Here is a 25,899-nt window from a genome sequence, read left to right on the forward strand (position 1 = left end):
ACCAAAACTACACAAAGAAACCCTGTCTCGAAAAAAAAAAAAAATCACATTATTGCCTTCTCAATAACAAACTAGAGTCAGCATGTTCTTTCTTTGCAAACCCTTGTATTACTAAAAGAATAAAAGGCCCACATTAGTGAGAATTTCTCAGCTGAGATCTTAGGGAGAGCTGGTTTCATTAAACAAGTGTGTTAGGTTGTGATTGTAATCACCTGGCCCTCACCTCAGACCTCTTCGATCAGAATCTGGGCGTGGGACTCGACAGAACAAATAAAACTCTCAGTGTGTGCGTGTGCATGTGCATGTGCATATGTGTGTGTGTGTGTGTGTGTGTGTGTGTGTGTGTGTGTGTGTGTGTATGTGTGTGTGCGCGTGTCTCAGTTGATTAAGTGCTTGCCCGGAAAGTATGAAGACTTGATTCCCAGATCCCCAGAATCTATGTAAAAAGTCAGCATGGTGGTAATGAGCGCTGGTAACCCCAAGGCTCAATGGTCAGTTCAGCCTAATCTGTGACCTCTAGATCAGTGAGAGACAATTCTTCCATGGAGGTGGACAACATTCCTGAGGATGACATCTGAGATTGTGCTCTGGCCTCTGTGTATATGTATGCATAAAAACAACAACAAGCAGAAGAAAAATTCCAGACAGTTCTACTGGGTAATGAGTGGCTTGATGGACATCCTGGGATTTGATTGACACCCACCTAAAGCAGTGCTGAAACCTGCTAGTTAATGAGATAGTGTTGACAGGTGGGCTGTTTCGTGGGGCTAGGTCAGGGATTCCTGCTTTGGAGTTGTGATTGGGTTCCTTAGGAAAGAGCCATCTCTCTCTCTCTCTCTCTCTCTCTCTCTCTCTCTCTCTCTCTCTCTCTCTCTCTCTCTCTCACTCTCACTCTCTCACACACACACACACACACACACACACACACACACACACACACACACACGCAGATCTTACGTCTTCATGCCTTCTACCACATGAGAACCAAGCCTTCCTCTCCTCTGAAGTGCCATGGAGGGGTCACTAGCAAGATGCTCATACTGGAATGTGGACTTCTTCTGGAAAACTGGGACAGTAAGTAGTTCTGTTCTTTTAAGTTACCTGCTCCTACTACAGCAGCACAAAGGGCCTCAGTGTTGGTTATGCCGCGGTGTTGCCCCTCATGCCTGGTCGCCACCCGTGGCGGCCATACCGATGGAGGAGCATGCTGATTAAAAGAATCATAGCCATGGTTACCTTTCTAGAGCTTTATTGGGAGGGAGGGAGGGAGAGAGAGAGAGAGAGAGAGAGAGAGAGAGAGAGAGAGAGAGAGAGAGAGAGAGACGGGGGGAGGGGAGGGAGAGGGGGGCCAAAGGGGGGGGAGGAACGGAAAGGAAAGGGGACAGAGAGCCCACAGAAGGCTCACCTGCTTTTTAGGCTGGGAAGCCGGCGAAGGCTGATGACGTAATTAAGGACCAAGTCCTTACACTCAGATAGAAATGGGATTAAACAGTTCTAGCTGATAGTGTGAGTTATTCCTCCCCATTCCTGATTAGTCTGAATTCCTGAGAAGTAAATGTAGTGATCATTCTCACAGTTACAGGAAGAGCAGTGGACCAGTTTCCTAGTATAGCATGACTGCTCAGAAAATAACTAATTTTCCTTGAAGATGAGCTTTGACCAAAAATCACTGTATTATTGCCCTTTTTATGTTTCTGGTTTTTTGTAGGGAATATATATCATGTCCAAATATCACATAAGAAAATGGCCTTAAAATATTGTTTTTGGTTAAGACTCAATAGATGTTATCATAAAAATGTATCAGAAGCAGAGGGTTTCAGTAGGAAGTTTTACCCAAACTACACCACCAAGTACCAGGAATGCATGTTTTGGTATTAGCAGTTCTTTGGCATTCTTTAAATAGTATTAATTTTTTTTCATTTAGAAGGATCCCTGATAGTCAGTTCCTTTAAGAGCAGGTGACAGGGACATTAGAAGGCTCCCTTTCATGGCTGGAGACACTGAGTGCTGCTAATTTTATATGGTGATAATTATTGATCTTGACCTAGTCCTAAGTGCTAAGTGGAAAGCCTCAGCCGCGCGGCTTTCTTCTTTGGGGTCTGACTAGTACCCTGAGGATGTTAAAGAACTCTTCATAACTGCCAGTCTTTTCCTTCCTGGTTTTCAGATTTTATTTGTTTAAAATAATGGGTGTTTATTTACTTTCTGTAAGGACAAGAAAGTCCAAACTCCTCCGTCCTTGGTGCATGGTTTTGGTTGTAGTGGCGGGGGATCTCCTGCTGTCCACCAGAGCCCTGTTCCTTTGAGCCCATGCTTGAAATTTTGATGAAATACCTTGACCAGAGCCCTGGAACCTGCATTTCAGTCAGTTTCAGGAGAGTTAAGAAGGCCTTCTTTAGTCTGTCAATTTGACAAACACTCTGTTTGAAGTCATATGAGGTTATAATAGTATTTCTCCTAATTGTTAGAAATCTCACATAACCCGAGGACACAGATCAATAAACCAGTAGCATCTCCATTTTTTCTGTCAGGAACTATAGGTGCTAAATTCAGCTCCTGTGCTTGATGCAGATTGTGTCCCCAGTCCTGGTCCCAGAGTATCTGTGGGGGCGGGGGGCAAAACAGCTTGACCACACAGCTGCCATGACAGGCTTAGAGGCCCAGACATAGCTTCAGGAAGACCACCCAGAGGGGGCTCTCCGCTCTCACTGCTGCATCAGACAGAGCCCAAGCTCTGAGCTTGAAGGTAATAAAGGCTCTTTGCTTTTACACGCGGGATTTGGTCTCTGTGGTGGTCTTTTGCGGGGGGAGTCCCCAAGATCTGGGCACAACATAGCATTATTGGGAAATGAAGAAACTTTTGAGAGATAAGACCTTGTGAAAACACCTTGCTACTTAAAGGTATATTCTTGAAAGCAATTGCCCCTCCCCCAAGTCCCTGTCCCTTCATTTTTGTTCTCTGGCTCTTTATGAAGTGGCTTTGCTCTTCCACAGATGCCTAACATAGGCTTCTGTGATGATTTCAATAAGAATGGCCCCTATAGGCTCATATATACTTGAATGCTTAGTCACCAGGGAGTGGAGCTGTTGGAAAGGATTACAGGCATTAGGAGGCGTGGCCTGGAAGAAGTCTGTCACTGGGGGAAGGGCTTTGCAGTTTTAAAAGCCCATGCTAGGTTCAGATTCTCTCTGTATGGATCAGGATATAGAACTCTCAACTCCTTCAGCACCATGTCTGCCTGTGTGTACTGCCATGGTGGAAATGGACTATCCTCTGAAACTATAAGCAACCTCCCAATTAAATGCTTTCTTTTATAAGAGTTGTCTTGGTCATGGTGTCTCTTCACAGCCATAGAACAATCCCCAAACAATGGGTCCACTTAGCCATAGGCTGGAATCTCTAACACAATGATCAAAATAATGTCTTTCCTTCCTCCTTCCATCTTTCCTTTGCTTCCTCCCATTTTCCTCTTTCTCCTCCGCCTCTCTGATTTTGAGACAAGGCCTTACTGTATAACCAAAGCTAGCCCAGAACTTGTATGTAGCTCATTCTGTCCTTAACTTTTCATGGTCCTTATGTCTCAGCACCTGAGTATTGGGATTACAAAGATGAGGTACCACACATGGTAACCTTTTTCTCTTTATAAATGAATAGTCTTAGGTATTGTGTTATAGTGATAGAAAGCTAAGAGCATGACATGTTTCCCTTGAGCTCCTTCTCTTTCCTGGCATTATACTGTTCCCAGGTCCCTGTCATCTGCACCCTTAATAAGTATGTGCAAGCAAGTATTTCTCATTTGTCTAATCCTGGAGTATGAACTCCAAGAGAAAAATGGTCAGCTATTCTGTAGTTCTGGGACAGAACTTACATCTCTGTAAAAAGAACCACATCTCTACCAAACTGATGATAAGAGTGAAGTGTGTCCCCCGAGCGATGATGCTGACCTCATGAGAATTTCAGACTCCTTGGGTCAGAGTTCTCTCATCTCCTAAAAGGAAGGAAGCAGGAACTTCTGTGCTGAGAGCACAGAATGAGCACATCTTGTCAACACAGCTTTATTCTCTATTTTTTTTTTTTTTAAAAAAGGCAGAAGTAGAAACCGCAGCAGCTTCTTAGAAATGGCAATACACATTTTGAAAGGAATTCTGCCTCTTTCCCCTCAAATGTGTGAATATGAAGGTACCTTTTGCTATAATATAGTAACCGATTTGGTGCTCATCAAGTGTGGGGGGGAGCAGTAGCATGTATTCTAATGGATTCTATACAGTCCTCCTCTGCCATGTACCACCCTAGTGACTGATTCCAAAGTCAGAGGTCCTGGCTCTTACACTGGTGGAGCAAAGGAGGACCTAAAGTGTGCAGTGGAGAAGGGTTGATGTGTTTTAGGAATCTGCTTCTTTAAATAGAAGCATTTATTTGGCTGGTAAGGTTTGACTCCCTGGGCAATGCTTTGAACGGAGAGATGGACTAACCCCCCTCTGCTTTTTGTGTTATTGAGTTTGAGTCTCATAACAAGTTCTGGTTTCCTTTTATTACTTGTGTATGCATGTTTGTATGTGGGCATGGTATACATGTGCACATGTGGAGGCCAAAGGAGGTCTAGCATAGATATTGTTCCTTGGATGTTGTCCTTTTTTTTTTTTGAGACAGGTTCTCTCACTCAAATTCACCAAGTAGAATGGGCTGGTTTGTCAACAAGTTCCCTGTCTCTGCCTCCCCAGACCTGGAATTACAGTTTGTGCTACCTTTTTAAAATGTAGGTTCTGGGGATGGAACTTAGGTCCTGGTACTTGCGTGGCAAGCACTTTACCCGCCGAGCCATCTCCTCAGCCTGACCATAACCAGGAACAGGTCCTGAGATAAACGCTTCCTTCAGAGCAGTGGGTTCCGTGTGGAGTGTGCTCTGCAACCTTTGCTGACAGTCCTCTGTCCGAGCAGGCGCAGCAACCTGACTCAAACACTTGTGACCTCTGCATCACAGGTGCGACTCCTCTTTTGACTTTTGCAGAGGTATACCTCCTCCAGGCAAAACCTGCAGGACGCGAAGAAAGCAGACTCAGTCCTCAGTCAGGACCTTAGTCTGAGCAGCTGACTCGAATCTACTGCCAAGTAGCAAGGAATCTGGCATAGGTCCTGAGCACCTCGGCCAGCTTGAGCCGCTGAAGCCCAAGCTCCCCTCTGCACCCCCTCACAGTGTGGGATAGTTTTCCTGTTTGTTTTTGTTCCTTTCTTGTTTTGTTTAAAAGTCAAATTTCTTCCTTGAAGGGCAACAAACAACACGGGCTCTGCACATAGACAGGAGTGAGGGGAATAAGCTGAGGAAGTAGAGGCTGTATCAGGTCACCTTTCCTGAAGCTGATCCTTGCACAGTCCAAGCCGCTGTGTTCTTTTGGACTGTCTTCAACCAAGTATGTTGTGCGGTGCCAAGCCTCAGGATACCAAAGAACTGCTTACAAAACACTTGCTCCTTCACAAGAAGCAGAATGGTTTAGCCAAGAGGCTATCCCTGCCAAGAAATCTCACATAGGCTCACATCAAAACTAAAAGCCCCAGCACATGAGAGTGAGTTCTTGGTAGAACAAAGCACAGTAGGGTCCTGCTCAGCCTCCCAAGTGCTAAGATTACTGGCATGTGTGTGTCACCACACCCTGCTGAGATCTGGAAGACTCAACCGTGGAGGTCGGCTTTCAGTGTGGGTGGGTGTCTCTCTGTCCACTGAGGGCCTGGAAAGAACCAAGGGATGAGGAAAATGAGTCCACCTCTTTGCTTCTAGTCATCCTGTTTAATCTGGGAGCGGCAGACTTCACTGCTCTTGGACTAGGAGTCATGCCACTGACTGGCTCCCTTGCTTTGTGGGTCTTAGAACTTAGATTGGATTCTACCACCTGCTCCTCTGGGTCTTCAACTTACAGGGAGATTTTGGAAATTTCAGCCTTCACAATTTTGTGAATCAAGTTTTCATAATCTTACTAGGATACATATCAAATATAGACCTTTATAAATACATCTCTCTATATGTACACATGTATATATCTATATGCATCTACACACATGCATATATACACAATTTAGTTTAAGTAGGGGCAGAGAACAGTGAATAAATGAAGGAAGTGGGATGATCCTTCAAGTTCATTTTAGGAAATTCCTGCATATAAGAGATAAAGGGTGCCGTGACAGGGCTCACAACAATCTGAGAGTCATGAGTTGAGCATTTAACCTTCTACACCAGGGGCATGTGGCTCCTGTCTTTGCAATGTTCCTGCTTTCTTCTGAAGAAAGCTTGTGCAGCCCAAACAAGGAGACATGTTCCCACTTGGAGATCTGTCTATTAATGAACCAGAATACACTACGACTTAGTTTGAGGGTCCAATATGACTCCCAAGGACTCCTTGACAGCTTGGCTAAATGCCAGTTGATGCCTAGTGATAACTACTTCGTTCAAGGACATCCCTAACCTCGGTGGTCCACTTGATTTCACACAGACATTCCCATGTTATTATAAAGTTCAAAGCCAATTTAAATTTTATTGACCCAAGTTTTCCATGCTCAATAATGGGTTAAGGCTTTCCACAGAGTATTGAATATCCCCTCCTTAATTTTTTCAGTGTTTGAGAATTTCATACATGCATGTAACATATTTTAATAAAATCTCCATTCCTTCCTTTCCAATTTTTTCCTACCACTCCTACCATTTTTCCTTCCCAATTTCAACTCCATGGTTTTTGTTGTTGTTTTGTTCTTTTTAAACCCACAAAGTCTGCTTAGTGTCCTTTCTATGTGAATGAATATAGGATTGCTTACTGGAGCCCCTTTCAGGGCCTGCATCAATGAAGAAAATTGATCTCTCCCATCTTCAGCAGCTGTCAATTAACAATAGCTCCTTTGCTAAGGTGAGGATCTACTAGTCTCTCCTTATCCATGTTTGAATTTGAGCTGGCTTGATTGTGTGCCTGGAGTCATGACTGTCATCAATTGTGCTCTGAAGAGAAATTTCTATTGTTACTGTGGTGGTTTAAATGAAAATGCCTCCCTACCATGGACTCATATATTTGAGTGGTTGGTTCCCAGTTGGCAGACTGTTTAGGAATGATTAGGAGGTGTGGCTTTGTTGGAGGTGGGTCGCTAGGGAGGGCTTTGAGTTTTCAAAAGCCCATACCAGGCCCAATATCCCTCTTTGTTTGCCTCCAACTTGGGAATAAGATATAAGCTCTCAGCTACCACCTCATCACCATGCCTGCCCACCCGCTGCCATGCCCTCACCATGATGGTTATGGAACTCACCCTCTGAAACTGTAAGCAAGCCTCCAATTAAATGCTTTCTTTTATTGGCTGTCTGGGTCATAGTGTGTCTTAACAGCAACAGAACAGTAACTAAGACAGTCACCCTCACAGAAAATTTAGGATCATTGTACAGCTTATTCTGCCACCCATGTAGCAGAGACAGAATTTGAGCCTTGATGGTCGGGCTCTGAGTAATCAAGCTAGGGCTCTCAAGTAATCAAGATAACCTTGAAAGAAAAAAAAATGAAAAGAAGAAAATGATAGGAGAACAAGGACTTTTATCTGTGAATCCCCCCCTCCCCCAAGAGGAAGACAAAAAGGGTAAGGATAAAGTGGAACTGGCCATGAGGTGGAACCAAACCAAAGGCCAAAACAACCCCAAAGCAAGAGTCAGTGTCAACCAGAGGCAGCATCAAGAGCAAGTGTCCAGGAGTGGGGAGAGCAAGGTTCAGTGGGCTTCCCTGCACCCTCCACGTGTCCCTCCCCAAGGAATGGCCCCGGGACTAGCATGGTACTCAGGGCCTTCTGTTATTTTTCCTAATATCATCAGCCCCGAGAACAGCAAAGGCAGAATCTTACAGCAGTTGCTCCGTCCACCTTTGTTCTTATCTCTCTCAACTTCACAACCTCAGAATCAGGAACAAATAGGTAATACATTGTAGGGGAGAGAGAAAGAAATTCCCTCCCTTTAATTCTGTATAGGCTCTTTGACTACATTTGGGAACCCACTTAAGTCAGGAGCTGATTTGCAAAGAGAAAAAAGATCCAGAGTTTTTCTCATAGCATTGGGACCTTTACAGCAGAGTAAAGTCCAAAGAAATGACCGAAGCATGATGCTTCTATATTTTTTCAGGCAAAAATAATAATAATAAATTTGTGAAGGAAGAGCAGGCCAAATAACTAACTGGACTAGGCAGTAAATTCTAGGGATGTTACTAAAAGATGGGTGGAGGAGGGTTAGTACAGGCTAGTGGAAGATAAGGGCCACTTCTGAGTTTGTTTTTATAACTGTAGCAGCCCCATTAATAGTCTCGGATGTTCACAGCCATTTTTCAGCTTTGGTGTGGGAAGGACATCTCATGCAAAAGAATCTTTATGGTTCCTGCCACAAGGAAAGTCAGGCCAAATACCGTTGCCTGAAGTTATAGCTGCTTAAATGATATCAGTTAGAAATAATTGATATGCCAATTTGATCTATTTTGTCCTAGCTTTGTCAATACTATATATGTATATACATACCTATGAATACACTCCTATGCATGTACATATGTACAGCATGTCACTAGAAAATGTAAAAGATAAAGCAGTAGCATTTACATACATATAAACTTTCATATATAGCAAAAAGAAAAAACAATATATACTTCCTCCCATTGTTATTTTATACAAATGCAAAATTATATGCCTTCTTTTTCCCTTAAGCTAGCTTTTAAAAATTATTCTTTAGTAGTACATCTAAAATGACTTGGTTAATTGGCTGCATAGTGGTCAACTGAAAAGATGTACCACAAATTAACTAGTTCTCTGTAGCTAGCCAGTTGAGAGGGCCTGAACCTCCATGATAACTATACTGTTGTGATCATTGTTCAACAGGTTTCTCTTTCCTTGGCCAAGGGAAATAAGACTGGGGAGATAGATCCCTTAATAAAATACTCTGATTTGAAGTGGTATCTGACCTGGGTCTTGAAGAAATAGAAACCTGTAGGTTTAGGACAAGAGGGGAGAAAAACAGGCCATTTTAGTCTGGTATAATTGCATGAAAACTTTAAAGAATCTCAAAGAAGCAAGGGATGTTGGCTTAGAGAAGGAGCCCAAGAGATAGAGACTGCATCATTACTGCTCTCATTGGGTTGATAGATACCTGCCAACTGCAACTTAATGAAGAAAGGGTCTATCTGAGCTCACACCTTGAGGGTGCAGTCCATCATGTTTCCCATGGGAGGCATGGCGGTAGGAGCTGGAGGCAGCTGCTGGGGGATGTCTTTCTATACACTGTGAATATGTGTTGCTATACTTGGTTAATAAAGAAGCTGCTCTGGCCTTTGGAAAGTCATGTTATAGCCAGGCAGGAAATCCAAGGGAGAGACAGGAAGAGGAAAGGAGAAGTGGAGGAGACATCAGCCTGCCACCTAAGGAGCAACATGCCAGCAGACCAGTAACACCATGGCCAAGTGGCAATACATAGATGAATAGACATGGGTTAATTTAAGATGAAAGAGCTAGCTAGCAAGAATTCTTAGCTATAGGTCATACAGTTTGTAAATAATATTAAGTGATTATTTTATAAGCAACTGCAGGACCACAGGTGAGAAAGATTTGTCTGGATCATGGGGACTGGGTGGGAGCAGAGAAACTTTCAGCTACAGGCAGCTGGTCATGCTTTTTCCACAGTCAGGAAACAGAGAGACAAATGTTCATGGTCATCTGGCTTGCTTGGTTTTATGCTTTCTAGCACCCCCCACCCACAGAATTGTGCCACCTGTATTTAGGGTAAGTCTTCCCAATTCAATAATCCAGTGCAGATAACCTATCATAAACATGCCCAGAGGTTTGTCTCCTAGGTGAGTCTGGAACTTGTCAAGTTGATAATTGACATTAGCTATCATAGTACTTAAGGAGGTATGTTTTCTAGAATGACACTATAGAGCTTGGATAACAATTGGAATGTGATGAATACATTTACTGGGTGCATAAATGTGCCAGATACGAAGTGTCATAAGGACAGAGGGTATTTCTATTGAGTCCTACTTGGGGCCAGTACTCTTTGTTTCCAAACATACAGATCTTTATTTCTTCCAAGTCCCAGCTCAAGTATCACAGAATTTTGCTATCATTGTGACCTGATTTAAGGCCAGGTAGTTTTAAAATTCTGTTCTGAAGAATATTTTACTCTAGTGGAGTTCCACACACAATAAGAAATATTTTTCCAAAGTGCAATTATCATTATCATTAGATTTATAAATTATAGCACCCACCAAGTTTTTAAGAAGAAGACTTTTGACACTAAATAAATAGTTTTATTAAAAATAAACTGTTGATTTAGTTTAGTCTTCCCTCGAAAAAAGTGACAATGACTTTTCTGACTATGTAAAATTATATACATTTTTTAAATCAAAGTTTAGGAAGTATAAGAAATACAAAATTCTATGTTTCAATCACCAGTGGATATCTTTAATTAATACTTTATTAATATGCAATTACTTGGCTATAAAAGATGAAATATAGCTATGATTTATAGAACATTATATATAAATTTTTTCAGTAGTTTTTTTGAGGTAATTTTTAATTGAGTTCTTGCTGTGTATTCCAGACTTGCCTTGAATTTTTGATCCTCCTGTCTCAGCCTTCCTTCCAAGGGCTGAAATTATAGGTATGCACCACTAAGCTCCAGGACATTACTCATAGAGGCCAAAAGTAACATAAATGATATCTAATCATTTCTCAGATACTGGAAGCATCCCTTTTATACTATTACTAAATCCAGTGAATAATGAGCTTTGAACAACTTATTTGATAGAATACTCATCAATGCCATTAACTTAAATAGCATAGTGTTGAATCATTTTTTCTTAGCAATATTTGAGCTTGAACTTTTAAAAAAGTGTCCTTATTTTGAATGATATTGAAATGATAAAAATTTTAATGTAACTTACATGATTTGATATATCCATTAACCAATTTAAATACCTTAAAAGAATAAAGAATTCTATTTTTGTCTAAGAACACTGTAAAAGTAGCAATGCTTTTGGTCTGAGAAAAAAGTTATAGTTGATTATATTAGTCTTTTTTATTACTATGAAATACCTGAGGCAGACTAAATTTATATATAAAAATGTTTATTTTGATCACAGTTCTGGAGGTTCAAAGTTGGAGACAGAGTGGGCCCCTCTGGGTCAGCCTTTAGTGAGGACTTGGCAGTAGATGGCATTACAGAGAAGAATCGTCTCTAAATAAGAAGCCAGAGAGACTCAGGAGTGAAGCCCATTTGTTAAAGCTCTCTGAGCCATCCTGTGATGCTGTGTACGCTGTGAATATGTATTGCTCTCATTGTTAATTAAAAGCTGATTGGCTGGTAGCCAGGCAGGAAGTACGGGTGAGACAACCAAACAAAGGAATGGAAGAGAGCAGCAGAGTCAGGCAGAGGCCAGCCAGCTGCTGAGGAAACAAGACATATAAAAATGAGGTAACAAGCCACCAACCATGTGGTTAAACATAGATAAGAATTATGAGTTAATTTAAGAGTCATAGCTTGTCAGTAATAAGACTGAGCTACTGGCTGAGCATTTATAATTGATATATGCTTTTGAGTGATTATTTAGAAGCAGCTTTGGAATGGGGCGAGACAGAGAAAAACCTCTGATTATAGTGTGATGATTAACCTCAAGCATTGATTTGATAGGATCTAGAATAATTGAAAGATGGGTCCCTGCATGTCCCTATGGGTGATTATGTTGATTAGAACACTTGCTGTGGGAATATCTTCCCACTGTGGGTGTTGTTCCATGGGCTAAGAATTCAACTGCATAAAAGGAGAATGTTTGCTTAGTCAAAGCATTCAGCACTCTTAGCTTCTTGACTGTGGATACAATGTGCCCACTTGCTTTAAGCTGCCTTGCCCACCATGATGGACTATACCTTCAAACTATGATCCAAAACCAAGTGTTACTTCCTTAAATTACTTTGTCAGGTTTTTTTCCTTATCATAGTAACTGAAGAAGTAACTAAGATAAGTCCCATGACAACTATCCACTCTCTGCCAAGAACACCCATGATCTAAGACACTCCCACTAGATCATACTTCTTGAAGGTTTTACTTCATCTCCTAATACTGGCTTCCCACTCTAGGGACCAAACTGCCAGTAATGAGTTCGTGGGGAACATATTACATCCAAACCATATAAATGTTTATGTGCTAAATTTTCAAATCATAAAGTATCAATTTTTAGTCAGTGTGGTGGTACATACCTGTAATCTCAGCATTCAGAAGGAATGCGTGTTTGTGATTAACCTAAACTATCTAGAGAGTCTCTCTCTCTCTCTCTCTCTCTCTCTCTCTCTCTCTCTCTCTCTCTCTCTCTCTCTCTCTCTCTCTGTGTGTGTGTGTGTATCTATTTCTGTGTGTGTATGGGTGTGCACATGTGTATGGAGGCATGACAATGATGTCTTAATCATGTTCCACCTTATTTTTAGAGATAATGTCCTTTATAAAAACTGAAACTCACTCATTTGGCTAGATTAATGGCCAGAAAGTTCAGAAATCTTCTGGCTCTTCATTCCTGGCTCTGGATTACAGATACACCGCCATTTCTAGCTTTTTGTTGAGTTCTGGGGTTCACACTCAAATCCTTGTGCTGGTGCTTGTGCAGAAAGCACTTTACCAACTGAGGTATCTCTCTAGCTCAAGAGAGACTTGCAAATGGGTGTGAAGTATGGGGTAGTTTATAATTTTAGGATCAAGCAAATAAGATTCATTTTTTAAAAAGAAAACATCCCCAATGTTTTACTTGATTATTAAAGATTCTGAATAAATAAAAAGGTTAAGTCTATCTTTTGTTGATATTTGCAGCTAATCCAGGGGATTTAAAAATGAGTAAATTTGGAGTATGGTCAAGAGATGACGCAAATGCCATCTTCATCCTCACAGCAAGGGCCATGGATAACAAGAATGCTCTTTTGGATGCTGCAATTAATTTATAACTTCTTACCCTTTTGCTCTTGGTACCGTTTGGCTTTAAATATCTTCTTGGTAAACTGGACCATATGGTATCCCATCAAGTGTGAGTGGGACCAGTGATTCACCTTTAACCAAAACAATGTAGATGTTACTCCATCATTTGCTAACACTCATGTATGCTTGAAAGGGGACCCCCATTTAGGCAAGTCTTCAAAAGAAACCCTAGCCCTGGCTAAAAATGTTGCAAATTGTGACATACCCTCAAGTAGAGGATTCCTGACCCACAGAAATGGCAAGGTAAGTCATGCATCTTGTTGTGATTTATTTCATGCTAATTTGTCATACAGAAACTCAGGACAGGCCTTGTTTACATAGAGACTCATTCCTAGTGACTCAGAGTGTAGCTGTGAAATTGAAGGCACCCACTACTTCTCCTAACACCAGCTTTCTGTTTTTGTTAGTTTCTCTCACGCCTGAAAATGTCACTTGAAGAAATAGTGTTGTAAAAAAATGGCAAGAAATATCGTTGTTGCATCAAGCTGTACTCGGGTTGATATTTGGCTCAAATCAGTGAAAAACCTGAAAGTACTTTCACAAAAATGGGAGTTTGTTGGTCTTACACTAAACTCCAAAAATGACAGTCAGCAACTCAATGAGTAGCATGAATAGCATATTTTATCTCAGTTCTCTGAGAAGTGAACTTTCAAGATGACAAATATGTATCTTACAAGATACAGCAGATACATGTCTAACAAGACTGATAGGCTGCTGTAGATAAACAGTGAACTCAGAAATAATAGATATATAATAGAAATTTCATTAAAAGAACAAAGAGTGAATATAAGGTTAAAAGGCCAGTGAAAGAACACGCTGGCCCTGAGACAAGATCCAAGGAAATACACCCTGCCCCTAACCAACTCAGAACTTGAAATCTACAATCCCTGAACATGAAAACAAACCAATCACTGAGCACAAAAACAAAACAAACCCTGAGCATGAAATCCAACCAATCTCTGAGCTTGTCTCAAGCTCAGGACTTGAGATTTTACCAATCCCTGTCTTGAAAATCTTCACCCTGGAAAGCTCTGCCCCTAAGAAACCCTATGTAAGTCCTGTGCCTGTTCAATTTGCTGCTGCCTTTTTCCACCCTGGCAGAGGCAGCCACTCTCCTGGATTCCTGCCTCCAATAAATTTCTTGAGTGAGGTTTTTTGTAATGACTTTCTTTTGTTGGAGCGGAGCAGAGCTGTAACAACTTTGCCAGAGCAGAGTTGTAATGGCTCTCACCAGAGCTCACAGAATAGAGGAAAATTGCACAGGGAAACTTTCCCTTAGTGGAGCAGAGCTGTGAGGGTCTTCACCAGAGCAAAGAGGAACTGGAGTAGAGTAGAACTGTAACACTTTAGCTGGAGAAACTTTCCCTTGCTGGAGTGGAATTGTTACACTCCAGGAGAGCTGAGCAGGGCTGTAACACTTCTCTGGAGCAGAGTGGAGCAGAACTGTAACAACCTTGGGGAAACCCTCCCCTGCTGGAGCAGAGAGTTGTTGCATTTGCATTAGGGAAACCTTTCCTGGAGCAAGGACTGTAACAGCTTGCTGGGGAAACTGTTCCTGGGAGAACATAGCTGTAACACTTCTGTTGTGATACTTTTCTCTTCACAACTGAAGGTATTCCTTGGCTTCTGACTGCCAGGATACTTTTCCCTTCCAAGTGGTAGATGTTCCTTGGCTCCTGACTGCCAGGATACCTTTCTATCAGAGCTGTAACACTTACAGTGAAGACCCAAACTCCTGAAGATAATCGCTTTTGTCTTTAGTTTTTATCTTTGTTGAATAATTAATGTTTTAACTTACTTGATTATTATTATTATTTTTTTAGAAATTTTAATTTGTAACCATGCTTAATTTCTACATGGAAAAGAAACACTGTTGGAGAGTCACACATAAAATTCATAGCTATTGTTTCTTTTGTCATTTACTATCAGCTTCCAAAGGAAATGCAACTCACAGGGCTAAATTGAATAAAAAAGATTTCTAAGTATTGGAAATACTATGACTTTGCAGTGTCACAGAGAGGAATATGTGACTGGACCCTACCTGTAGCCACTTCCTGTTTGGTTGGATAATCTACTCATACTCTGTTATAGCCTGGAACTGCTGCTATAAGGTTTCATAAAAAGGTGTGGTTCACAGCTGATGATGCTGGTAAGATGTAACTGAGTGATGAGTATGCTAACCTCATCAGTGGATTACTCTGTTGGGTTCATAGATGAATGGGGCTATCAGGAAGTAGAGTCGGGTGAAGAAAGTAAGTTAATAGAGGTGTGTCTTTAAAGGGTATGTCTTGTATTCTCTCTCTCTCTCTCTCTCTCTCTCTCTCTCTCTCTCTCTCTCTCTCTCTCTTCCTCCCTTCTTCCTGTACCCCATGAGGTAATCCACTTTCCATTCTCTCTGTTGTGATGTTCTACCTCACTACTTGCAGGCTTAGAAACAGTGGAGCCCAGTAACCATGGACCAAGATCTCTGAAACTGTGAGACAAAATCTTTTCTCTCTTAAGTGGCTTTCTTAATATTTCATTACAGTGATGAAAACTAACACATACACAGAGAAAACTATTTAAAGAAAAAATAATATTTAATTTGATTAATAATATATACGTAGTAATAAATATGATTAGCAAATATTACAAGTGGAGTAAGTTTTAAATCATATTTGTTTGAAATTTCTATTTCTAAATTGTCTTTCTCTGAAAATACTTGAGCTGAAGGGGCAAGAGGACAAAATGTAAAGCATAATGTGTTATTTCCTTTGCAATGTATTCTCATGATGTCTTAGTTAGGGTTTTTTATGCTGTGAAGAGGCATCACATCATGACCACAGCAATTCTTATAAAGAAAACATTTAATTAGGGTGGCATGCTTACAGTTTCAGAGTTTCAGTCCATTATCATCATGATAGGGAGCATGGGGCATGCAGGCAGACATGGTGCTGGAGCTGAGAGTGCTGCATCTTGCAGGCAACAGGAAGTTGACTGATATTCTGGGCAGTACCCTGAGCATGAGGAATCTCGAATCCCACCTCCACAGTGACACACTTCCTCTAACAAGGCCATACACACTCCCACAAAGCCATACCTCCTAATAGTGCCACTCCCTATGAGATTATGAGGGCCAAACTACATTCAAAATACCACACATGGGAACCATTTGTCCCCTGAATTATAAATGCATCTATTATTTACATGCAATTTGGGAACTTAAAAAATATGGGTGAAAGATGGATCAGCAGTTAAGAGAGATTACTGCTCTTCCAAAGACCCTGAGTTTGGCCTGTGGTACCCACCCATACTTGGTGGCTCATAACTGCCTACAACTCCAGTTCCAGGGCATCTGATGCCTGTTGTGGAACAATCTTTATACATTATTAATATATATTACTCTCATTGGTTAATAAAGAGCTGACTGGCATATAGCTTGGCAGGAGAGCCAGACTAGGAGAGTTCTGGGAAGAAGAAAGGTAGAGTCAGAGGAGTCACCAGGTGACAAAGAGGGAGCAGGGCATGTTGGAGGACAGGTAAGGCCATGGCCACGTTGCAGCACACAGATGAATAGAAATGGGCTAATTTAAGTTGTAAGAGCTAGTTAGTAATAAGCCTGATCTATCAACTGATCATTTATAAAGAAGAAGTTTCCATGTGGTTATTTACGAGTGACTGCCAAGACACAGAAACTCCACCTACAAATGGTGTTCCAACATGGGGCTCAAATTTCCACATAAGACCTGACAAAGCTTTAAAAAGAATTCTAAACACACAAAAATGAAGTCGAGTGTGGCTTCTTGGTAACCACCTTTTCTTGGGTGGACTTTGCTAGTGTCAGGCAGAGGTGCGACTCCTTTAAGAGATAGCTTCCTGGCTCAATGCTAGTGGTGAAAACGGGCCTGGCTCTTTTAATAGGCCCTGCCACTGAACACTTAAATGGGGTTCATGAGCAGCAGGCAGCACTCTGCTCAGTGGCAGCTGACAGCACAGACTCAAAAACTCCCCAGAGTCGGGGCGGTAATGACACTAGGCTCTCAGGGAACCAGGCACGGCAAAGCCAGCTGCCAAAACAGAGGTGGAGGGCCTAGCCATGCTCCATGCTGCTTAGCAGTTTAAAGGCTCATGCAGTCAGAAAAAGATGACAGCTACTCAATGAAGACAGATTCAGACAGAAAAAAAAAAAAAACTTCTAAATATGTTACAATGTGTTTATAAATATACGTAGGCTTAGGAGAGAAAAGAGAAAGGGTAGAGACAGTCATAGATTAAAAAATAGTTTAAAAATATTATAAAGTCCTTAAAAAGGGAATAGAGTAAAAAAATATAATAAGCCACATAAAACTGGAGAATACACAGAGTCTGGATTCTGTATGTTATTGTGTTGACTTCAGATTTTGTGATTGCTAATGAAGGACCAACAGCTGCTAAGACACACTGGATTATGAAAAGTGGTGGATTAAACCAACCTATATATTTTTAAAATGTTTTGACTTAAAAATGGAAGTCAAAAGATATGTTACAGTGGGGAAGAGGTTATGCTTTTATTTCCACGGGAGATGAAAGGCTATAGATTCATTATGGATTAAAGGAAATCAGGTTTGGTCAAGGAAGACCCCCCTGAAATCCTGGCTACAGACATAAAAATTAATAAACCTGGAAGAATTACAAGACATGTAATGTATATTTCACTTGCTCAAATAATAACCAAAAAATTATCTTTAACTGACTTAGGCACACTACATATTCCATACTTGTAAGGTATATTATCTTTAAAAGTTTATGTATTTTCAGAACAAGGGGACCAAATACCAATGAAAATGGATGGCCTAGGTTATCCAGCATTTCAAAATGCCTCTGTTACAGTGTCCTCAAAATTCTGCATCCAAAACAGCTTCAAGGCTGCTGGCTGAGATGGTCCAACCTCACAGACTACTGCAGCTGGGACTTCATTATTATCCTAATATTCTCAAGATTCCCCCCAAAATGCCAGTACCCCCAGACAACAGGAAGCAGTCTAGAGAAAACAATGCCCACATTCACAAAACATTGGTTATGGATGTTTGTTATCATTTAAGGGAAGTTGGTTACAAATTGTTATTGGTCTTAGTTGAAAAAAAAAAAGGCTAAACAAAAGAGTTAAATTCAAAGATCTCTTTCTAAAGGGAAAAAAGAGGGTTATGATAAAGAAATGATGAGATAAAAGGGTAGATTATTGAATCTACTTTAATCTGAAAAGCAACCATTAATCTCAAAATATTTTACATTGGTATGGATTTGGGTTTATTAATACAAATTTAAAGTTATTTTTGCTATACTATATGTATGTTTCTACTCTTGTTTGAGATATTGTGCTTATGCAACTCATTTAAAAATGTAATGTATAATGAAGAAATAAAGGACAGTAGTTAGATGTCTATAATAATCAAACTTGTAATCACTTTAGGTATGTTTTCCAGATTAAGCAGATATATTTAGATAGATAGATGGTCTTCAAACACTTCAAAGACCTACAGAATATGGCATTTAAAATGTTTTAATGACATAAGATTTTTCTTGACAGTGAGACACATCTGCTCCTGGCAGCACCAATCTACTTCAGAGAAGATGATGGGCATCAAAGAAACTCCATATGGAGTTTGCTTTCTTTTTTTTTTTTTTTTTTTTTGGTTTTTCAAGGCAGGGTTTCTCTGTGTAGCTTTGCGCCTTTCCTGGAACTCTCTTTGGAGACCAGGCTGGCCTTGAACTCACAGAGATCCGCCTGGCTCTGCCTCCCAAGTGCTGGGATTAAAGGCATGCGCCACCACCGCCCAGCGGAGTTTGCTTTCTTTGTGGCAAAAGTTAGTCACTGGGCAAGAAACTGCCCTTACCTTAACTGCTGATAGTATGCTCTCCAAATTGGACAAGCTGGACACAAAAGAAAGTGACTGGTGAACTTTACCAATACAAGGTGGGACAGTTCTTCAAAATCCCTACTTCACAGAAAAGTCTATCAAATATACTATGCCTGTAGGCCAAAGTTGGATGCCCCAATGTTGTCGAAGAACTTTGGGTGATTGGCCAGACAGCCAGATGTCCCTGTCATTAGGTAACATTTCACCCTTCTGGGGTTTTTGATGGAATTGAAGACTAGATAGTCATAGTTAAAATTTTCCTTAATTATGATAAAAGACAAATTAGGTATAAAACTTTAGAGTCACAAAGAAAAGATAAATAATTGTGGCCGGAGTTTCCTTTCCGGGTCCCGCCAAGCCCCAGCAGTCCCTTAGCCCACTTATAAAATAAACACACAGACGCTTATATTTTTTAAACTGCTTGGCCATTAGCTCAGGCCTATCATTGTCTAGCTCTTACTCTTATATTTAGCCCATTTCTATTAATCTATACTTTGCCATGTGGCTCGTGGCTTACTGGTACCTTACATCTTCCTTGTCCTGGCAGCCACTGCAGGCAGTTTCCTCCTTCCCTTCCTGTTCCCTTAATTCTCCTTTCTGTTAGTCCTGCCTATACTTCCTGTCTGGCTACTGCCTAATCAGTGTTTTATTTATTAACATATTTGCCATACAGAACATCCCACAGCACTTCCCCTTTTCTTTTCTTTTTTCTAAAAAGGAAGGTTTTAACTTTTACATAGTAAAATTCTAGATAACAAAACAATTATCAAGCAAGAATTACAATTATAATATCTAGTCTATTTATAATAACTAGTCTATTTGGCAAAATTAAAGAAGATATCCTATCTATCTTATATTTGTGAGTCTAAGTTTTCATATCTAACTTATCTTTTATCATAACTAAGGAAAATTATAACTATCTAGCTTCAACTACGTCAAAGACCTCAGAAGGATATAATATTACCTGAGAAATGGGAGAATGATGCAAGCAACTTTTGGGAGTCTTGCAGGGTAGACAGAGACAGCTGGCAGCCTTAATGTTAATCCAAAATTCTCTTGTAAAGTTGGGGCATCTGTCTTCAGCCCACAGGGCTAGAGTCTCTCAGTCATTTTTCTCTGTGTTCTGTAGAATTTCTGGCAGTTTTCTCTGTGAAGTAGGAACCTAAAGGACCATTTTGTCAAGCAAAGTTCAGTGGTCACCTTTCCATGGGTCCTGCATGTCCAGTCCATCAAGCAGTCCAGGCAAGAACAGTTTCTTGTCCAAATGGCTATTTTTGCCAAGGTGAAGATAAACTCCATATGCAGTGTCTTTGATGCCCATCCTCCTCTCTGAAGTAAATCAGTGCTGCCAGGAGCAGGCATGTCTTACTGTCCAGAAAGTCTAAATTTTTAAAAATTTTAAATGCCATATTCTGTAGGTCTTTGAAGTATTTGAAGATTACCTATCTATCTGAAATATATCTATGTCTACCTAGAAGACTTAACTAACATGGCTACAAGTATGATTATCATAGATGACTAATTATTAATCTATTTTTTAATTATCCATTACAATTTTAAATGAGTTGTACAAACATAACACCTTAAACAAGAGTAGAAATATACACACAGTATAACAAAATCAACTTTAAGTTTGTATCAATAAACTAAAATCTATACCAATGTAAAATATTTTAAACAAGTTGTTGCTCTTTAAAAGCAGGTTCAGTAATCTACCCTTTTATCCTATCATCTCTATATCCTATATATCGATATCACATCCCCTTTTCTTTTTTAGAAAGAGATCTCATTTATAATCAACCTGTTTTAAATAAAAATACTGGTTTTTCTCTGTCCCCCAGAGGGCTCTTCTGATTTGGGACACAAGAATCTCTTAACTTTTTTTTTTTTAAGCAATGTGTCTGGGTTTAGAGGGGGAGTGAGCCAATTCCATCTCCAAAGCCGGCTTGGTATATTTGGGAATTTGGGTGTAGCTTCTCTTACTACTTCCTGCTGGAGAGGGGTGCTGTATCTTATGGGGACACAAAGAAAATTTTAGTAGTCCCCATAAGATGGAGTAGTCCATGAGGGTGTATCGTCTGAGCCAGTTGCCTGAAACTGTTCCAGATGTTGGATCATCTGGGCCATGGTGTCATTGGAGACCTTTCAGGGGGTCTTGGCTGGTCAAACCTGATATATCTTAATCTGGAGCAAATCCATAGCCTCTTGCTTTCTGTGGAAACAAAAGCAGAGCCTCCTTTCCAAAGCAACATATCCTTACATACAAATTTTGAAGTCAAGGTACCTTGAAAGTATATATTTTGGCATAACTCAACAGCTTTTACAATCAAATGTTTTTCTTTAGTTACAAATATCAAAGACAACATAATCCAGATTCTTTGTGTGATAGCCATCTTTACGTGGCTTATTACCTTTATTGTTTCTTTAAAGACTTTATTTTTAAAAACTATGTTTGTTTATATAACTGTATATATTCCTTTTTCTCTCTCTTTCAAGCCTATGTACATTTTTACATACATTGTAAACTATTCCATCTGAATTCCATATGAATCAGTCTTATTGTGAACCTATTGCTTTAAACATGCAGCATTCTAAGACTGAAACAGCACTGTGGCTGCTGGCTCTGCCCACTTCAGCTTCCCAACATGGCGGTGGTATGTTTTCCACCAGCTCTGGGAGCCGTCAACCCTCAGAAATAGTGGGTCTATGCTTCTATCAAAGCAGTGTGTATCCCAGAAACCTCTTTTTTTTTTTTAAACTAGTAAAAACTATATCCAGCACACGGCATAGTGCGCAGCTTGGAGACACCTCTGTGTAACATAGCCTAAGTCAAGCCTGCACTCGAACCACGATCCTTCCATAGCTCAAACCCGCATGTTGCTGCATCTAGCCACCAGTATGAGACATGAAGCAGGAACCTGGTTTTGACTCCGTTTAGAATTGGTTATTAAATATTTTCAGGTTTAAGGTGGAAACTCAAGCCGTTGGCTGCCATTTGTGGCTGGCATTTGCTCTCTGGGTCCTGCCAAGCCCTAGCAGTCCCTTAGCCCACTTATAAAATAAACACACAGATGCTTATATTTTTTAAACTGCTTGGCCATTAGCTCAGGCTTATCATTGTCTAGCTCTTACTCTTATATTTAGCCCATTTCTATTAATCTATACTTTGCCATGTGGCTCGTGGCTTACTGGTACCTTACATCTTCCTTGTCCTGGCAGCCACTGCAGGCAGTTTCCTCCTTCCCTTCCTGTTCCCTTAATTCTCCTCTCTGTTAGTCCTGCCTATACTTCCTGTCTGGCTACTGCCTAATCAGTGTTTTATTTATTAACATATTTGCCATACAGAACATCCCACAGCAAATAATAGAGTATTTTCTCTAATTTTGCCAAATACAAATGGACTGGATATTGTAACTGTAATTCTTACTTGATAACTGTTTTTGTTGTCTATAATTTTACTATGTTAAAGTTAAAATCTTCCCTTTTAATTAGACAAAAAGGAGGAAATACTGTGGAACAGTCTTTGTACACTGTAAATATGTATTACTCTCATTGGTTACTAAAGAGCTGAGTGGCCTATAGCTGGACAGGAAGGGATTGGGCAGGAGAGCTAGACTAGGAGAATTCTGGGAAGAAGAGCAGAGTTAGAGGAATCACCAGGAGACACAGAGGGAGCAAGACATGCTAGAGGACAGGTAAAGCCATGACCATGTGGCAGCTCATAGATTAATAGAAATGGATTAATTTTAGTTGTAAGAGCTAGTTAGTAATAAACTGAGTATTTATAAATAATAAGAAGTTTCCATGAGCGACTGCTGAGATAGAGAAACTTCATCTACAGATGCTCCCTTTTGGCCTCTGTGGGTGCCTGCACACACATGGTTCACATACATATATTCAGACAGGCACACACACACACACACACACACACACACACACACACACACACACACACTCAAAATAAATCTTAGAAAACAAACAAGCCATGGGTCACATGACAACCAATGGTTGCTTGGCAAGGCATACACCAACTCTGGTGTAGACAGGCTTAGATTTCAGGTGACACACACTAACTGACCCTGAGCATTTCAGAATAGTACGCTGAGGATTTTTGGACATTTAACAGTTTTTTTTTTTATGATGAAAGTGCTGGTGCGGTACTTAGGCATAAATCTAGAGACACTATTACGAATGACATCTGGAAGGGCTAGCATTTTGAAAAGAAGGAAGTAGGCAGCACAAAGTGAATATGGGGGAAAGTGGCCTAGAAGTAGCTCATAGCGCAATTCCGGATTATTGCCAGAAATAGCTTTGTAGAGACCACTGGGTGCTCAGGAAGAGAAACGTCTCCTGCCATGGCATCGGTCAAAATGCACAATGTGTGAATTATTAGAAGCCTCAAGACATCTACATGTCTTAAAATCTGTCATAATCCACACAGAAATTCAGGATTATTATGGAAGCGAGACTCCATTCCTAGACTGGCTTACCTGGACAACTCCGTCGTTCCCCAGGACTTTACCTCCAGGATGTCTCCAGCCTTGTTTGAGTCTCATCTTAAATTGCTGCTCTCTCACATTTTCAGAGGTCCTTTTAAGTTCTGTCTTGATCACAGAACATGTATAAATACACTGTATGGCAGAAGTGTGATGCTCGGGACGCATGAGAAAGCCAAGAACTGAACGAAAGAAAACTAGTCAGCAACCATCAGCCCCCCTTTCCACTGCAGCTTCCTATGTTAGCACAAACAAGCATCTATAAGTTAGGAAATACTGCATCAGATGAGATGGGTCCCAAATGTGAGCCAAATATATCACATATTTCAATAAAAAGTAAATTATCCCCTTCTCTATGCAGTTAATAAACATATGAAGTTCACTTCCTAGAAATTAGTCTGGATTGAAAATAGAATCATTCCTCAAAAACAAAACAAAACAAAACAAAACAAAAAAACACCTTTAAGCCAGGTGGTGGTGGTGGCATATACCTTTAATCCCAGTACTCAGGAGACAGAGGCAGGCAGATCTCTATGAGTTTGAGGCCAGCCTGGTCTACAGAATGAGTTCCAGAACAGCCAAGGCTACACAGAGAAACTCTGCTGTCTCAAAAAAAAAAGGAAATATACTTAAGAAAGGTTAATTTCCAGCTTACTGGGAAAATAGGCAGAGTGAACACAATTGGTGTCAGCTACACCTCGGAGTCAGAGAACCAGAGACCACGTATGACTTTCAGGCTGGACACTGGCTAAAAGGATCTAGAGAGTGGATGAAAACACTCTGGCAAGGCCAGTCTTGAGAGTGCTGGTCAGAGCAAATCAGAAACTAGTCTTGGAGCAATGGAGCAGGTTATGCTATGAGAGTTAGACATAGTTGAGGATCTCTTCCTTACAACTGGATTAATGTATGAGGAGATTGAGATTAGCTAATTTTCTGCATAAGTAGTGAACTATTATTTCTTTAGTGGCCTTTTAACCAAGCTCCTGAGAGTGGGCTGGCCAAGCCTTTACATGGTGGTTCCTAATGCAGGGACAGCCCACTGGCCATGAGCACATGACTTTAGGGGAGTTTTGGTTCAATGTTCTGAGGTCCAAAGGCCACAGTCTCCTAGTTCCTCAGCCCTTGCTGGACCCTCACATTGAAAGTATTAACTTTGGTCTAAGTCCTTGCCTCTTGCCTGAGCCCAGCCTTTAACTCCAGCTACTATCACCATGGTGTTCATGAGAACAAGGCCAGGTCCCTTTCTTTGACATTTGAGACAAAACCATGTACACAATGGATAGCTAAATAGAACCCTGGTGTTTTCTGAGACTATTTTTCTTCCAAATGTTCATCATTCCTACAAGCTTTCTTTTGTGATTATATCGCCCTGTTGTGCCCAGTTTTCATATTCAATGAGTGATTAGCCTGAGTCCCCCATTTCTATCTACTAACACTGTTTATGAAGTCCTTACATCTTGTAAACATTTGCAGCTCATGAAATGAAGTTTTAAAGGGCCAATCTTTCCAGTAATTCTTGGTTTAATTCTGGGTGAAGCAACGATCAGCTGGACAGGAGAATACTTTATCTAACACTGATCTCTTTCACTTTTCAGGGTAGAATTTTTTTGACCTAGATTCTGTCCCTTGAAAGGCAAATGACTGTAGATAATTCTAAAACATTGTGCTAACTGTTAATATAAAAGGATAATTCCCTAACTACATTTATTTGATTATCCTGAAAATCTGTCAGCCAGAAACTGTCCGCTTTTATCCACCTTCATTTTTTACCTTCTGAGCAGCCCTCTCCATAGCAACTAGAAATGTCTCTGGGCTGAAATAATCCTCTCCAACTCCCAGCGTACAGTCAAGGAATTTTAAAAACAGAACTTTGGAACCACAAAATGCTCTCAGAGATTTAAAGGCCCAGGGAGCTCACGATAAATAACCATTTCTCTTTCTTGAGGTAAGTGCTGGGTTTATGAAGGTTTGTGTCTCCCTCTAACTTTTTAAAAATGCTAACATAATAGTCTGAAACTGTTTTTTAAGCCATAAAAATAATCTCAGAATCTTCTTATTACCCCCAAAGTCATTATTGACTCATTTCTGGATCCTATAAGAGACGCTGTTAACATTTTGCACTCCTTATACAATCAACTGAAGACTTTTTTCTCCAAAAATTTTGACTGATTCTGAAGACTCTTCCCTTCCTCTTAGAGACTATTGAGTAAGTAGATTTATCATTCTTCTGGAGCCTTGAAATGTTCTCGTTTTTCTAAGATATTCATTATCCAGAGTCTTGATTTCTACTAAGCTAAACACTAACTATTGTTTCCCAAATATAACTAATTTTTTCTAATAAATTGTCCTCTTAAAATATTCTAATTCAGTGTAATACTGGAAATTTATTAGAAGTCATTTTCTCTTTAATTTTCTTCACTGACTTCACAGAATTTTTTTTTAATTTTTTATTTTTTTACAGTGGTGTATCTCACTCCAGGTCCTTTGCCAGGCACTGCCTGCACACAAGGGAAATGT

General features: G+C 40.4%; 1 protein-coding gene and 1 long non-coding RNA gene across 5 annotated transcripts in view; one reads left to right on the top strand and one right to left on the bottom strand.

Moving 5' to 3' along the window:
• Nucleotides 1-25,899, bottom strand: part of LOC128104693 (uncharacterized) — a 30,349-nt gene that overhangs the window by 3,126 nt on the left and 1,324 nt on the right. Inside the window, exon 2 of the long non-coding RNA XR_008216051.1 lies at nucleotides 23,377-23,564. This is a non-coding gene — a long non-coding RNA (uncharacterized LOC128104693). The remainder of the gene's footprint in view (nucleotides 1-23,376; nucleotides 23,565-25,899) is intronic.
• Nucleotides 25,142-25,899, top strand: part of Slc39a12 (solute carrier family 39 member 12) — an 87,689-nt gene continuing 86,931 nt past the window's right edge. Inside the window, exon 1 of one of the 4 annotated variants that reach the window (XM_052729654.1) lies at nucleotides 25,142-25,327. The gene's annotated coding sequence lies outside the window, so the exon portion shown is untranslated. Of the gene's footprint in view, nucleotides 25,328-25,461; nucleotides 25,589-25,899 lie in introns of those variants that run through there. The other 3 variants (XM_052729657.1, XM_052729656.1, XM_052729655.1) reach the window with 3 other exon arrangements.

Source organism: Peromyscus californicus, unplaced genomic scaffold (assembly GCF_007827085.1).
Source record: "Peromyscus californicus insignis strain IS unplaced genomic scaffold, ASM782708v3 Scaffold_8__1_contigs__length_139910024, whole genome shotgun sequence".
Lineage (NCBI taxonomy): Eukaryota > Metazoa > Chordata > Mammalia > Rodentia > Cricetidae > Peromyscus > Peromyscus californicus.